This window comes from Boleophthalmus pectinirostris, unplaced genomic scaffold (genome assembly GCF_026225935.1).
Source record: "Boleophthalmus pectinirostris isolate CB_2022bp ecotype Guang Dong unplaced genomic scaffold, ASM2622593v1 HiC_scaffold_4, whole genome shotgun sequence".
Taxonomy (NCBI): domain Eukaryota; kingdom Metazoa; phylum Chordata; class Actinopteri; order Gobiiformes; family Gobiidae; genus Boleophthalmus; species Boleophthalmus pectinirostris.
In genome coordinates this window covers 14,115,108-14,128,080 of record NW_026571353.1, presented here as the reverse complement: position 1 = coordinate 14,128,080, position 12,973 = coordinate 14,115,108, and the positions used below count along the sequence as shown (strand labels likewise).

Genomic DNA, 12,973 nt, shown 5'->3' with positions numbered 1-12,973 from the left:
ATATTTTGCTTCAGTAATACCGCACAATCATGAGCTCCCCCATATGGTGTTTTTGCCCCACTATGAGATCTCTTCTGCTTGTTCTGTCTTAGTATGCAGCATTTAATTAAGCGTACCATTCTGCACATGTGTCCTATTACAAAATGTGCTGATTGCTTTCAAGGTGTTTGAAGATAGATCAGAGGTAGACTGAGATAATCTGATATGTTGTGAAGGCAGTTTCAAAACAAGAACACTGCCCTTACAGATAAAGAACCCATATTGCGCTAGTCTCTGATCTGTCATCACAAACATACGTGGAGTTGTGTTTTGTTTCATTCACACGTTTAACACACAAAATCTGCATATTTAGGCTGAGTTCTTCTCTAAAATGGAAAATACTATGTTCCACCTTGAGATGTCATGTGCTACTACAGGAAGTCCTCCACTGTGTTTTTAAACTACATAAACCTTCACTAGAATTATTTTTTATGATTCCATTCCTGCAGTTGCCAATCACAACTGTACTAAAAGTAAAAAGTAGCTGTTAACTATAAAACTGCTGACATCATAAATTGGAACAGAGCATTTTGAGCTTTGGACATGTAGATAATTAATAATAAAAGATTACTTAAGCATGTGTGAATGAAACAAAACAACTCCAGTTTGTGTATGTTTATGAGAAGGTAATAACAGTCTAACATGTCTTAAAGCTTACAAGAGTCAATTTTGCATAATGCAAGGCCTTTAATTTATGCTTTAATAATACAATTTTGAATAAATAACAATGCTCAAATGTCAAAACAGATACTAATGTATTACCTTGGCCTATTCTTGAAGTAGATTTTTCATACACATCATTTTTGAATAATAAAAGATGTGCAAAAACATCTGCAACTGAAGAAATAGGAAATGGATGTTTAATGTCATACTGTGGAACATTCCAGACAGATCCGTCCAAACAAAAAAGTTATATAAAGCACCGTTTTATGTAGTTTGAGCATTTGGCATCAATCTTCTAAATGCATGGCTCTGTTCTCTACAAACACTGAATCTTTATAGGAAATCACAGTCACATTTGTCTAAGTAAATTGCAAAGGACACAGCGCATAACTGGCCTCTCTGCACCCTCCATAACTCTCGGTGAAGTCCTCCAGCCTGTTCTGAGCATTAGGCAAAGCGCGGGCCGGCCCTGGCACTCCAGTGTTTTAACCATATTAACCTGGGACTCTGCCAGATGCACCCGGCCCCTCAATCACAGCACCCACGTAAGGAGTTCAAACACATTCAGGACAGCTGCTGGGACAAGCTCTGTGCATACTGATACAGGAGGACACTGGTAATATGCAACTAGAGTCGTGTACACTGGACTCCATTTACTAATTGTTCTTCGTGGTGCCTATATAAGTACTTATACACTGGAATACTAAGTAATTGTAGATATGTGATCAATATTTAGGAGCACTAAATAGAATTTAAAGAGCTTAGAGTACACTATTTTCTGAGCTGTTTTAATGTTGTATCTTCATCAAAAACATACCTGGAGTTTTGTTTCATTCACAGATCCTGCATATTTAGGTTGAACACTCTGTTACACTTTGTGATGTCATGTCATGCTCTACTGTGTTTTTAAACTCAATACATCTTCATTAGAATAATTTAGATCGTTCAGACCCAAATTTGCCAATCTCTACTGAACAAAAGGTAAAATAGCACTTCATGACATCATAAGGTAGAACAGAGCATTTCAAGCTTTGAAAATAATAAAGGATTACTCAAACATGTGTGAATGAAACAAAACACATCTCCAGGTATGTTTTTGAGGAGGTAACAACATTCCAACATGGCCTAAAGCTCACAGTCTAAGTTTGCAGGGTTTGTGTGAATGAAACAAAACACAAACCCGGACATGTATTTCATGAGGAAACATTATAACACAGATCAGAAAATAGCGCAATATGAGCCCTTTAACTTCTGTATATATTCTAGCATTTTCTAGCATTTCTGTAAACTCCAATGTACTGCTCTTTTCAAGGTGAATCTATGTGACTTTTATAATGGATGTCATACACATGTGTTTGGCTGGAGTAAATGTCACCATCTTGTTTGTTTGGGCTTTGTTCTGATAAATGCCACTGAGTCACTCACTCTCCACACTTTCAGAGATACACCACAACTCCACGGTCCATCTTTATTAGCGTCTATTGACCTTTTCTGCTTTAATCCCAGCTGTCACCTGTGGACAGATAGACATCATGTAGTGCAGAGTCCACCAGGGAAAGGTTTCTATCAAATGTAGCCCTTTCTTCTGCCTAATACTTGAGGCAGTAATCAGTCTCAGGAAGGACATCTGGTTTCAAAGAAGAAAACATATACCTGAGCAGAAATGAGAGATCTAAAAAAAATAGAGGTCTACAAATATTTCTTTTTAGAATAAAACCCAATACAGGTATATCTCCTTTTTAGGAGTCTTTTTGAGACTGTGAAAGTAGCTGTGCTTGATTTTTTGCAAGTAGTAAAATAAAATGTCTAGTACAGAATATATTGTAAAAGCAGCTCTATGGGTCAAAATGAGATCGTTCTGTGCTGTCCGCATGCAATTATTAAGTAATAATTAGAATTTTACTGACTGCAATCATACACTGTATATATAAATCGACATAGACGCAATGGACATATTTGAGTGGCACTGAAAGCTCTGGGTGACATCGCACTCACTTAGTCCACTTTTCTATATAGTCTATAACTGCAATCCAGGAAGTAATGCTGGTGTGCGCTGTTAGCATGCTGGTTGTTGATACTAGTGTTGGGAAATAACTGAATACATATACGAAGAATACGTATTCTGAATACTCATTTTGAGTAACTATATTCCGGTACAGTTATTTTTTTCAAATGGTAGTATCAGAATACAGTTTTGTCTAAAATCAAAGGAATACAATGCTCTGTTTGTACCATGTCTCAGAATACATTACAAAATACATTTTAATGCAGATATGGCAAAACATGCACTTTAAATTAATTGTGTTAAAAAATTTAAATGCCAGGAATGTGGAAAAATACACATTTGGATTACTGTTTTAAATTAAGTTTAGTTTTCACAGTATACACAGTATATACAGTATAATTCGGATATAGCACCTTGAACCTTAGTGTAAAATAAACTCTATTACTATTTATAACAAAATAAATACTGTTACATCAATAAAATCATGCTCAATAATCTGGTAGAAAACTTGATTCACTCGCACAGTATAAAAGAGCTGACACACTGTACCCATGCGCTAGTCAATCATGGTGACAAGTCAAGGACAAAGCTCATTGTTTGAGCAGCACAAGAGGGATGGCCACTGAAGTGCTGATACAGGCAAACCTGAGATAAAGGTAGTCACTTGCAGCTTCCATTTCACTAACAATTTATCTGCTTAATGGGTTTAGCAGAGCATTCCTTTTATCAAAAAAACAACCTACATAGTGTTTAATTAAAAAGACCAAGCTAACCATTTCTGTTATCTGTTACAACACGTACACAGAAGCTACTATGGTCAATACATAGGCAGTTGTGTTTTCTCTCTTAGCTCAACTAGAAACAAAAGTCTCCACTGTTACATAACTGCTTTAAGAAGCAGGGCAGGATCAGTCTAAAGGTAGGCAGAATGTGCTCCCCCTGGTTCAAATCCTCCCAACTTTACATAATGCTAAGAACTTAAAAATATATATAACTGGGAGAATTTTAGAAGCAAAAAACACTATTTTCAATTGAATATACTTCAATAAGTAAAACTGAATATACAGTAAAGATTGACCGATATGGGTCTCTTCATGACCAATTGCAGATCCAGACCTACAAAGCCAGTTTATAGACAGCACTATGTGAATGAAAAGCACAGATGTGAATGAAAAACTTAAAGGAAAATGCTAAAACAAAAGACAATTGTAAGAATTTAAGAAATGACTGGACCAATGTCTGATAAATGAAATACACTGATCAAGTGAACTTTGCTTAAAAGAAATAAAGATAACTAAAGATACATATAATAAAAGGCACACTTTAAAACCACTATGATCAAGCAGATAATCTCTGCCGATATTTTTGGACCTATATGTAAAGCCGATTTTAATTATTTTCCCCAAACTCATCCACAACCATGTTTAAACTGGGTATGAGAAAAGTGTAATCACATTTTGTGCAGTGTCCTCTTCATAGTAAAATGTTCAAATAAAACTTTATGCATATTCTTTGGCAGCTGACTGGCCCAAACAAAATATCGGTCTATTTTAGAGACTGAAGGCCCATAGCCATCTCTAATATAAAGCATTTATGTCACATTAACTTTAGTTTATCAATCAGAACATTTGATTTCATAGAGCAAAGTCAACGAATGGACTAGTCATCTATTCATAGTGAGAATATTAACTTTTTTTTTTGTTATAGTGTCAAAAATTGTGAATAATTGTGAGGTTTCTTTCACAACAAAACTAAAATCTGATATTGTCCCATCCATAATGTGTGCTTCTAAGCTTAAACCATCCCTTTTTATTAGTGTCTGCACCAGTCTGTGCAAGTTATTACAAATTTAATTCTTTTTATTTTGCATAGGATTTTAAAATAATTATTTGTAATGCCCTTTTTTCATTTATGTATCCCATCCTCTTCTTCTTCCTGATCAGACCACAGTGACTAGCCTTTGCATCACCTGCTGTTCATTCACTTATTTGAGTCCAGTGGTTAAAGTTGCACAAAGTGTTTTGATCATGACCAGGCAGAGGGACATTTTCAGACAAGATACTTTTCACCAAGGTCAGACTAATGTCACCAGATCTGCCCAGGACACTGCACCGGGACTGGCAACATCACACTGAGTGGAAAAAAAAAAACTTATCCTCTGTATTTTTGGATGGATATTTAAAATTGGCCTAGTCCAGTGTCAGTGAGCAGCAGTCCGCACTAACAGAATACAAAAATCCTGAACTGACTGAGTAATTGAATGAATAAAAGACCTTTTGGTTCCATTGCACATTTGTATTCAGTTTTGTCCAAATCACCATTCCGAGATCCCAAACAAAACACTGCAGGTAAAAATGAAATAAATAAATAAAACATTGAATTGATTAACTCTAAGAATGCTTAGTTTTAATTAAAAAGGAAACACTTCATCTATTTATATTCCACAGCAGTTTGGAGAATACAACGAATAACATGAAGGTCGATTTAAACTGTTCCGCTAAAGAAAATGAAACAGGAACTACTTAAGATATCTGCCCTGTGCACCTTTTGTGTCTAATCCTTGGGAGTGAATCACATAATATTTTACTTCAGATGCCCTTCCTGGAGTAACCTTACCCTTGGACTTGGCAACAGCATAGAGAGAAACTCGAATCATAACTGAATGTAAGTAGTTGAAAATACTGCACAAATTAGACTACAGTAATTTTCAGTTCAGTCAATTCTGTCAAATTACTTTATTTTATTATGCTATGTTTTTGTTTAACTTTATTTTATTATGCAATTTTCTGATCTATATTATAATGTTGTTTCCTCATCAAAAACCTACCTTACCTGGAATGTGTGATGAGTGTAAAGAGAGGGGTGGGTTTGTTTCCATTATGTTGTTTTTTTTTTTAAACTGGAAAAACAAAAAATGAAATAAAATAAAATAAACATACCTGGAGATGTTTTTGTTTCATTCACACACATTTAACACACAAACACTGCATATTTAGGTTGAGTTATTCTCTCAAACTGAAAACACTGTTTTTTCACAAGGAGGAACAGAGTATTTTTTTTTAAGTACAACGTCCATTGGTCCAAAGCTGCAGCTGAATACCCTGCCTGCAGTACCCTATGTACTGCATGTGTCATGTGGCAGATTTTCCGTGCCATTTCGAGACTACAGTGGCCACTCAGAGACACTGGTTGGTCACTAATGCGCTGCTGTCTACTCAGCTGCCGCTGCTAACTTCATATATTATCAGTGTGGCCCTGAGGCTAACGGCTAGCCCCAGTTCTGTCTGCTTTAAGTTGGCTCATTCAAATTCACGTCTCCCCACTGCGCTGCTGTGGAGCTGTTGATTTGCCTAATGCTTTAACTAAATTACAATAATAACCCTGTGGACTGAAATGTCTGCACTGTAGTCCAGGGCAGATTTTGATCTGTTTCTGGGCTCAGGACAACCTATACATGAGTTCATCAGCTGTGAGATAGTCTTCGGAAGCTGCCCCCAGAAAACGCAATGAGCAAATTACTTGACCTTGTCAGACATCCAGCTGCGCCCATAATGCATCATTTACTGGCGCTGTAATCACATATGCAAAGTAGTTGTTTCTTAAGAGGGGACAAGGCAAATCTTGACCCAGTTACTGAGACAAAGACAAAGGATCTGACCACATGCATGTTGTGCATCAGAGAGGCTTGGTCCTGGCTCTAGTCAAATTTATGTTCTTGTAAACCAAGCTTGATATTAAGATGACTAGAGACAGCACTTTGAGTGGCTGATTTTTCCAAATTCTTATTATTAATTATGGCCAAACACACAGGGTCACAACGTTGAACACCAAATTATTTTCCAGTTGTCCGAAGGCCATTTACAGACACTGTGATGTTACTGAAGTGTACAGTACGTTTAAGAACGTATTGGATCTTAACCTTATAAATGAAGGATATTGATCAACTGAAACTGGTTTAAAATGAAATAAAGCTAAAGTTGTGTATAATTAACACTTTCAAAGTTAGCAGGTTGTTTTTTAATAAATAACTATGATTATGCAGAGTTTAATGTGCCGTGTGAATGAAAGAAAAGTTCAGTGACTGTGTAAGCCTAATATCAGTGCCAGATGTTCTATTTAATTGTCTGCTATCACAGTAGTTCCCAAAGTGGGGGTCGTGAGGCACTGAGATAGGGATTGCAAGATGACTTGGAAGCTATAATTTCAAAATTATAACACTGTATTTAATCTATTTTTAATTGAAAACAGAATATTTTAGTGACTACTCTTCAAATTTAATTAAGCCTGATTTTAGATGTTTTACTAAATTACATCATCAGTTCTATGGCTAGTTTAAAAGGTGACAACTTTAAGGGCCTTTGTGTGCAGACATATTGTGCTGCTATATATAGTACTTATAATCTATGACACCCATGGGTCATTGTTATAATTTGCACATTTTAAATAGAAGTAGTAAGTACAGAGCAGTAGGCATATACCAGTGGCAGTGAAAATGGGAGTTGATCGGCAAAATGGTGTCTTGAAATTACACAATTCAAAATTGGCATGAATTACTCCAAATACAACTTCAGGTGAGTAAATGGTGAGAGGAAACAAATATAATATGGTCAAAAGCTCGGAAAAGTAGATTTTGCATAGAAGGACTGCTTTAAAGGTTAAGAAGGGTCCACTACCTCTCTTCAAAAAATATGTCATAGCTTTGTTTGAAATTTTCTATAGGCATCTTCACAAGATGATATGATATTTATGGCATTGCATTTATCCATCTTGCATTTATATCATACCTGAGTTTTATTGCTCTACGATACCTTAAAAACCTGCATTTTTACTGCAAGTGGGGTCGAATCTATACAAATTTGACAAGCAGATGGGGGGACCATCCACCTGAAATGTTACATCAAAGTGCACCTTTACATCAGGTTAACCTACTTGTTAGTGTAAGGAAGGCCAGCGACATTCACCTCAAGGAGTTCTCAAAGTCAAACTTCAAGTGGAAAAGTGAGTAGAGCCCCTGACAGAACATTAGGTTAGACAGTGTGTACATCAAATATCCAGATGTCAAAATGAATGATTGGATTTATCTAAGAGCACATGAGGCTGCTCCAATGTGTGTTTGCCTTAATGCCACTGCAGCGCTCAGACACCTCCAAATGTTTCCTGATTTATGGCAGAAGCAATTACGTCTTTGCTGGTGTCCCGATGGCTGACGGCGAATCGGTGCAGGTAATTAGAAAGAATAATGAAACGCGACGCTTGGGGAATGAATCTGTGCATCAAAAAATCTAATCAAAGATAAATGGACTATGCGTATTACCTCGGCATAATGCTGGAAAGATTATTGTTTTAAATCCCAACGTGCGGCGGGTATGGACTCCCTGGCAGACGGAAGCCATTACTCCACTGACACCTCCGACTTGTTCGCAGACTGATTGATATTCCAGACTTCGTGAGCATAGCACAGTTTATGTTTTCCATTTGTGCAAGAGACAATGGACGCCGTTATTTTATACCCACAAAAACAGCTATTGATGGATCCAGTGAAGAATACAAAAACATTATTAAAACGCACCCGTAAAGCATACCTGGTGGCAGTGCTTTTGTTATGGGTTTGTGCAGTGATGAAAGAACAGTAGTTTTCCATAGATTCACCCCAGCTTTGAAGCACAGTGGGCCTGTGCTTTAATTGTGGTCCATGTTGTTCCAGGGTGTCTTTCTTACATGGAAACCCTGGGAAAAAAACACATTGACAATAATAATGATTGTTAGACACAAACAAATTATACAAAAACTGGGGTTACGTTAGTTCCCAGAGGATGTTTTTCAGTTCTCTTTTGTCCACCTCCATTTGAAAAAACATTTGTTAGTGACATTTTGACACTAAGGAAAAGGCTTTTGATTCCACAATAACAACAAAAAAAGACAGCAGAACAGTAACACAAAATAATAGCAGTCTGTGTGGTCTTATACTTGTTTTGATAAAGTTCAAGGTCATTCTAAAGTTATTCAGAATAATAATTTCTGTCCTGTGAATGTGAATGTTTTAGTATTGATACTTCAAATGAATATCTAGTGTTAATAATAGTTTTAGTATCGATTAGTATCTGATTTTCAACAACACTGGTAGTATGTGTATAGAAGCTTTCAAAACCAATAACACAAACACAGTTGCATATTTCTCACACCATGAAAACAGTTTTCATGTATTTAGTGTAACATCTGCTCAGGTGTAACCAAAGGAATGAGAGAAACTATGGTTCATTTGATTGTGTAAGGTAGTCAGGACAATGGACAAAAAGTTGTTATATAACAGAATAGTAGGGCTGTAGTTATATAGTTATTTTGTCGATTAATTTGTTGTATTTTGTCGGTTGATGGTGTCTTAGTCAAACAACATTTGTCGATTTGATTAAATGACTAATCATTTTATTTAGATTATAAGGATATATATATATATATATATATATATATATATATATATATATATAGGACAGTAGAAATGAGAAGTTAGTGAGTGAATTAGCTAAAGGTGTGGTATTTTTGATATTTAGACTTATATTTAGACTTATTTTTTACATACAAATAATAATTTAGATGTAAAAAAAAAAAACATAAACTGTCCTCATATAAATAAATGAGTGCAGTTTGGGTCAGATACATATAGATGCTAAATAGTTTTGAGAGTTTTTGCCATGGCCTCTTTTAGTGGACTAATGGATGGGCAGGACATGTCTTACAGAATATAATCCCTGTTCTTCCAGGTCACTGTGGAAATGTCCTTGGCAGTATCTATGAGTGAACGTAAGAAAGCTTGTGAGACAGGTTCCTTGATGTAGAGGTCTTTAAGTTGGAGAAGCATTTATTACCAGCAGCAGTTTACCATATGACCTTTGCTTTCACTGTGCACGTAAGGATAGAAAAATAACTTTATACCACAGCCTTGTTGTTGAAAATTATACACCTCAAAAAATACAAGGCCTCAGTGATCCAAAGTGAATAGCATATAATGGCATCACACAACCAGTACTCTTATCTGAATTTGGTATGCAAGTTGTCTAAATATTTTTTTTACTCTACTGCGTTTTTATTTTAAAGGCGGCCTATTTTGCTTGTGTCTACTATATAATATGACACCTGAGGATTATTATGTTATAATTAGGATATTTTAAAAATAAATATAATATAATATTGATCTAAAACAACTAGGGATACACGGATCAGATAGTGGTTTCAGATACTGGCGCCGATACTGAAAAATTAGCTGGTTTGGATATACGTTTTCAAATATAAATTCACCGTAGTTGGCCCAAAAAGTGTCATCATGTTTGAACTTTTATTTAGACAAACTTGTTCTCTAATTACTCAAGGGATACATAACATATTTGCTGAAAAAGCTGGATCGGTGCATACGTAAAAACAACTGAACAAAAGAAACAATATCACTGACTTCCACACTAGAAAACAGCAGTGCCCAGTGGGAGCTGATGTCGTCGAAAACGTCATTTCAACAAAAAGAGGTGAAGTTGTTGCAGAATCTTTTTCATTCATACCAAAATGATTACGCAACACTGCCGAATCCTACGCATATCACGTAAATGCGATTAAAAAAATAAAATTGGAAATTGCAGAGCGGTGGGCGTACAGTGTGCTGGTGGCGGTGCTGATGGGCAATACGGCGTCTTGAAAATAAGCGATTCAGGATTGCTCAAACATGCACAAATCACACCAAATACAACTTTGGGTAAGAAACTGGTGAGGGGAAACAACTCTAACTTGGACAAAAGCTCTGAAAAATGTATTTTGAATAATAGATTTGCAGTAATGGTTTTACTTTTTTATTTATGGATACATTTGCTCTTATTTGCCTTTACTAGCTTTATTGATTTAAATACTTGAGAGTTTGATTTTATATTTATATTGCATTGTATTAGTATATAGTGCATTACTGTGGAACCAGATTTTGTTTATACAATGGGCTTGGATTACTTGCATCATTTCCTGGACCACTACTTTATACCACTGTGAGTAATAGCATTTATAAGTAACAGTACAGTCTTCCCACTTTAGTAATTGTGTCTAGACATTCCAGCACATTCTAAAATAACAGAACCACTATTTTTCTTTCTCATTCTTTTTCTCTACAAAGTGACAAAGTAGAGGCAATTGATTGAGTCCACTTTTGTGTCCAAAAAGAGTGGGCAGTGTAATCATCATCAGGCTCACAGCAGCAATCACCGCACTTGACTATAAATAAAACAACCGCACACAGCAAGTCTCCTCCAAGCTCCGAAGAACAAGGGCACAAGTCCACACATATTTACTCTGGCCTGACTCACTCAATTTACAAATATGGGTTTGGAAGAGAGATGGGAACAAACAATGTATTTCATCTTCTTGAAATAAGACAACAAGAATAAATAGTGTTACAACTATTTAAATCAAAATAGTTCAGTACTTCATAATAACAACACTCTAAAAGACCCTGTTCCCTAATTGTAAAATGTATTGGAGCAAAATTTATCTTGCCCCAGTACAGATATATTGTATAAGCAAGTTTTCTTGTCCAATAATCAGGAAGTTGTGAAAAGCACTTATAAACGCTGTTAATGGTGGTGAATACTTAGGATGCTCTGAATACATAAGGTATGTGAGGAATAACTTTGGAACACAGCAAACCTACTAAAATGAACTAGTTTTGTTTTGCAAGTAAAAATCTGACAAAATTTGAAGTTCTTTCGGGATCAATAAAGTATCTAGTATCTGTCTTAATAAAGTATAAAGTATATGTCTTAATAGTAATATTGTGAGTTAAATATTTCTTCATGCTTTATTGAGGCTAGTTATTCAAGTTATTATGTATAGTTTAAGCTGGAGAGTCACATTTTTGTGCCAAACATCAATGCCAATGTCTATCTTTCTTTCCCAATGTTGTAGTTGCATTCAAGGTATTGGTCAAAGTTCGAATTAAAGTTAAATTAAATATTACACCAAACTGACTCTTATGACCTTTAAGCCATGTTATAATGCTGGTACCTCCTCAAAAACATACCTGGAGTTGTGTTTTGTTTCATTCACACATAAAGTAATCCTTTATTATTAGTCTGTCTACATCTCCAAAGCTCAAAATGCTATCTTCCATCTTGTGATGTCATGAAGAAGTAGTTTTCAAATTAACAGCTTCTTTTACCTTGAGTTCTGTAGAGATTAGCAATTCCATGCCTGAAATGATCCAAATTATTTTAGTGAAGGTGTATGGAGTTGAAAAACATAATGGAGTATGTCTTCTATTATCACATGACATCACAAAGTGGAACAGAGTCTGTTTCAGAGAAGAACTCATCCTAAATATGCAGGATTTGTGTGTTAAACGTGTGAATGAAACAAAAACACAACTCCGGGTGTATTTGTGATAAACAGCATTATAACACAGATAAGAACATCACATAATACAGGCCCTTTAACTTGAAGTAACTTTGTCAAGGCACTTTTATATGTATATTGCATTGTTTTCTTTCACTTTCTTTATCATTTCCTGTTGTTTTCAGAAAATAGGCTTTGAAAATCATACTGATTGTTATTATTGTAAACAGTGATTTTCTGAACTGTGTCTGGAGTCAAAATAAAGCCATTTCCTGAGTGACACTCCTTAAACAGAAGAAAGCAGCTTGGGCTCTGTGTCACATAAACATCCCTGTGCTTCTGCTAGCTCCCACAGAACAAAGTCTGAGCTGGCAGCCGGATCAAAGTGTGCAGATGGGCGCACGGCAACAACACGCTGGCGATTGTCAAGCTACTGAAAAAAGAAAGAGAACGTCTGACCTGGATCCAAATATTCACAAATAAACAAAGCTTTTACCATTCTTACTAACCTCAGGAAATCAAATCATAAAGTGTTGTTATGTAAGGAGGGCATTGGAATCGCTACTGTATTGATGGAAAAAAGTCAGAAATTCAGTGCCTCAGCCTTTTTTGTTTTAGATCAATATTGCAATTTCTAACTTCCAAAATACACTATAAGTCAAAAGTTTGGACATACACTCTCAATCAGTATTTTCTTTCTAGATTGTACACTTTATATTTATGATAAAAAGCAAATGGAATTATGTAGCAAAGAAAAAAAGTGAAATACCAGTATATATTTTTTATAATTTATATTCAAATCCTCAAAGTAGCCACCCTCAGCTTTGTCAACAGTGCTACAAACCCTTGGCCTTCTCACATTGTAAAAGGCTCCTGAAATGTTTTTTACTTCACATGTGCCTTGTCAGG

At 35.6% G+C, this 12,973-nt stretch overlaps 1 protein-coding gene across 2 annotated transcripts in view; it reads right to left on the bottom strand.

Annotated features, from left to right (window-relative positions):
* galnt9 (polypeptide N-acetylgalactosaminyltransferase 9) overlaps positions 1–12,973 on the bottom strand; it is a 150,188-nt gene that overhangs the window by 118,713 nt on the left and 18,502 nt on the right. For both annotated transcript variants that reach the window (XM_055162134.1, XM_055162133.1), the window contains exon 4: positions 8,290–8,434. The gene's annotated coding sequence lies outside the window, so the exon portion shown is untranslated. The remainder of the gene's footprint in view (positions 1–8,289; positions 8,435–12,973) is intronic.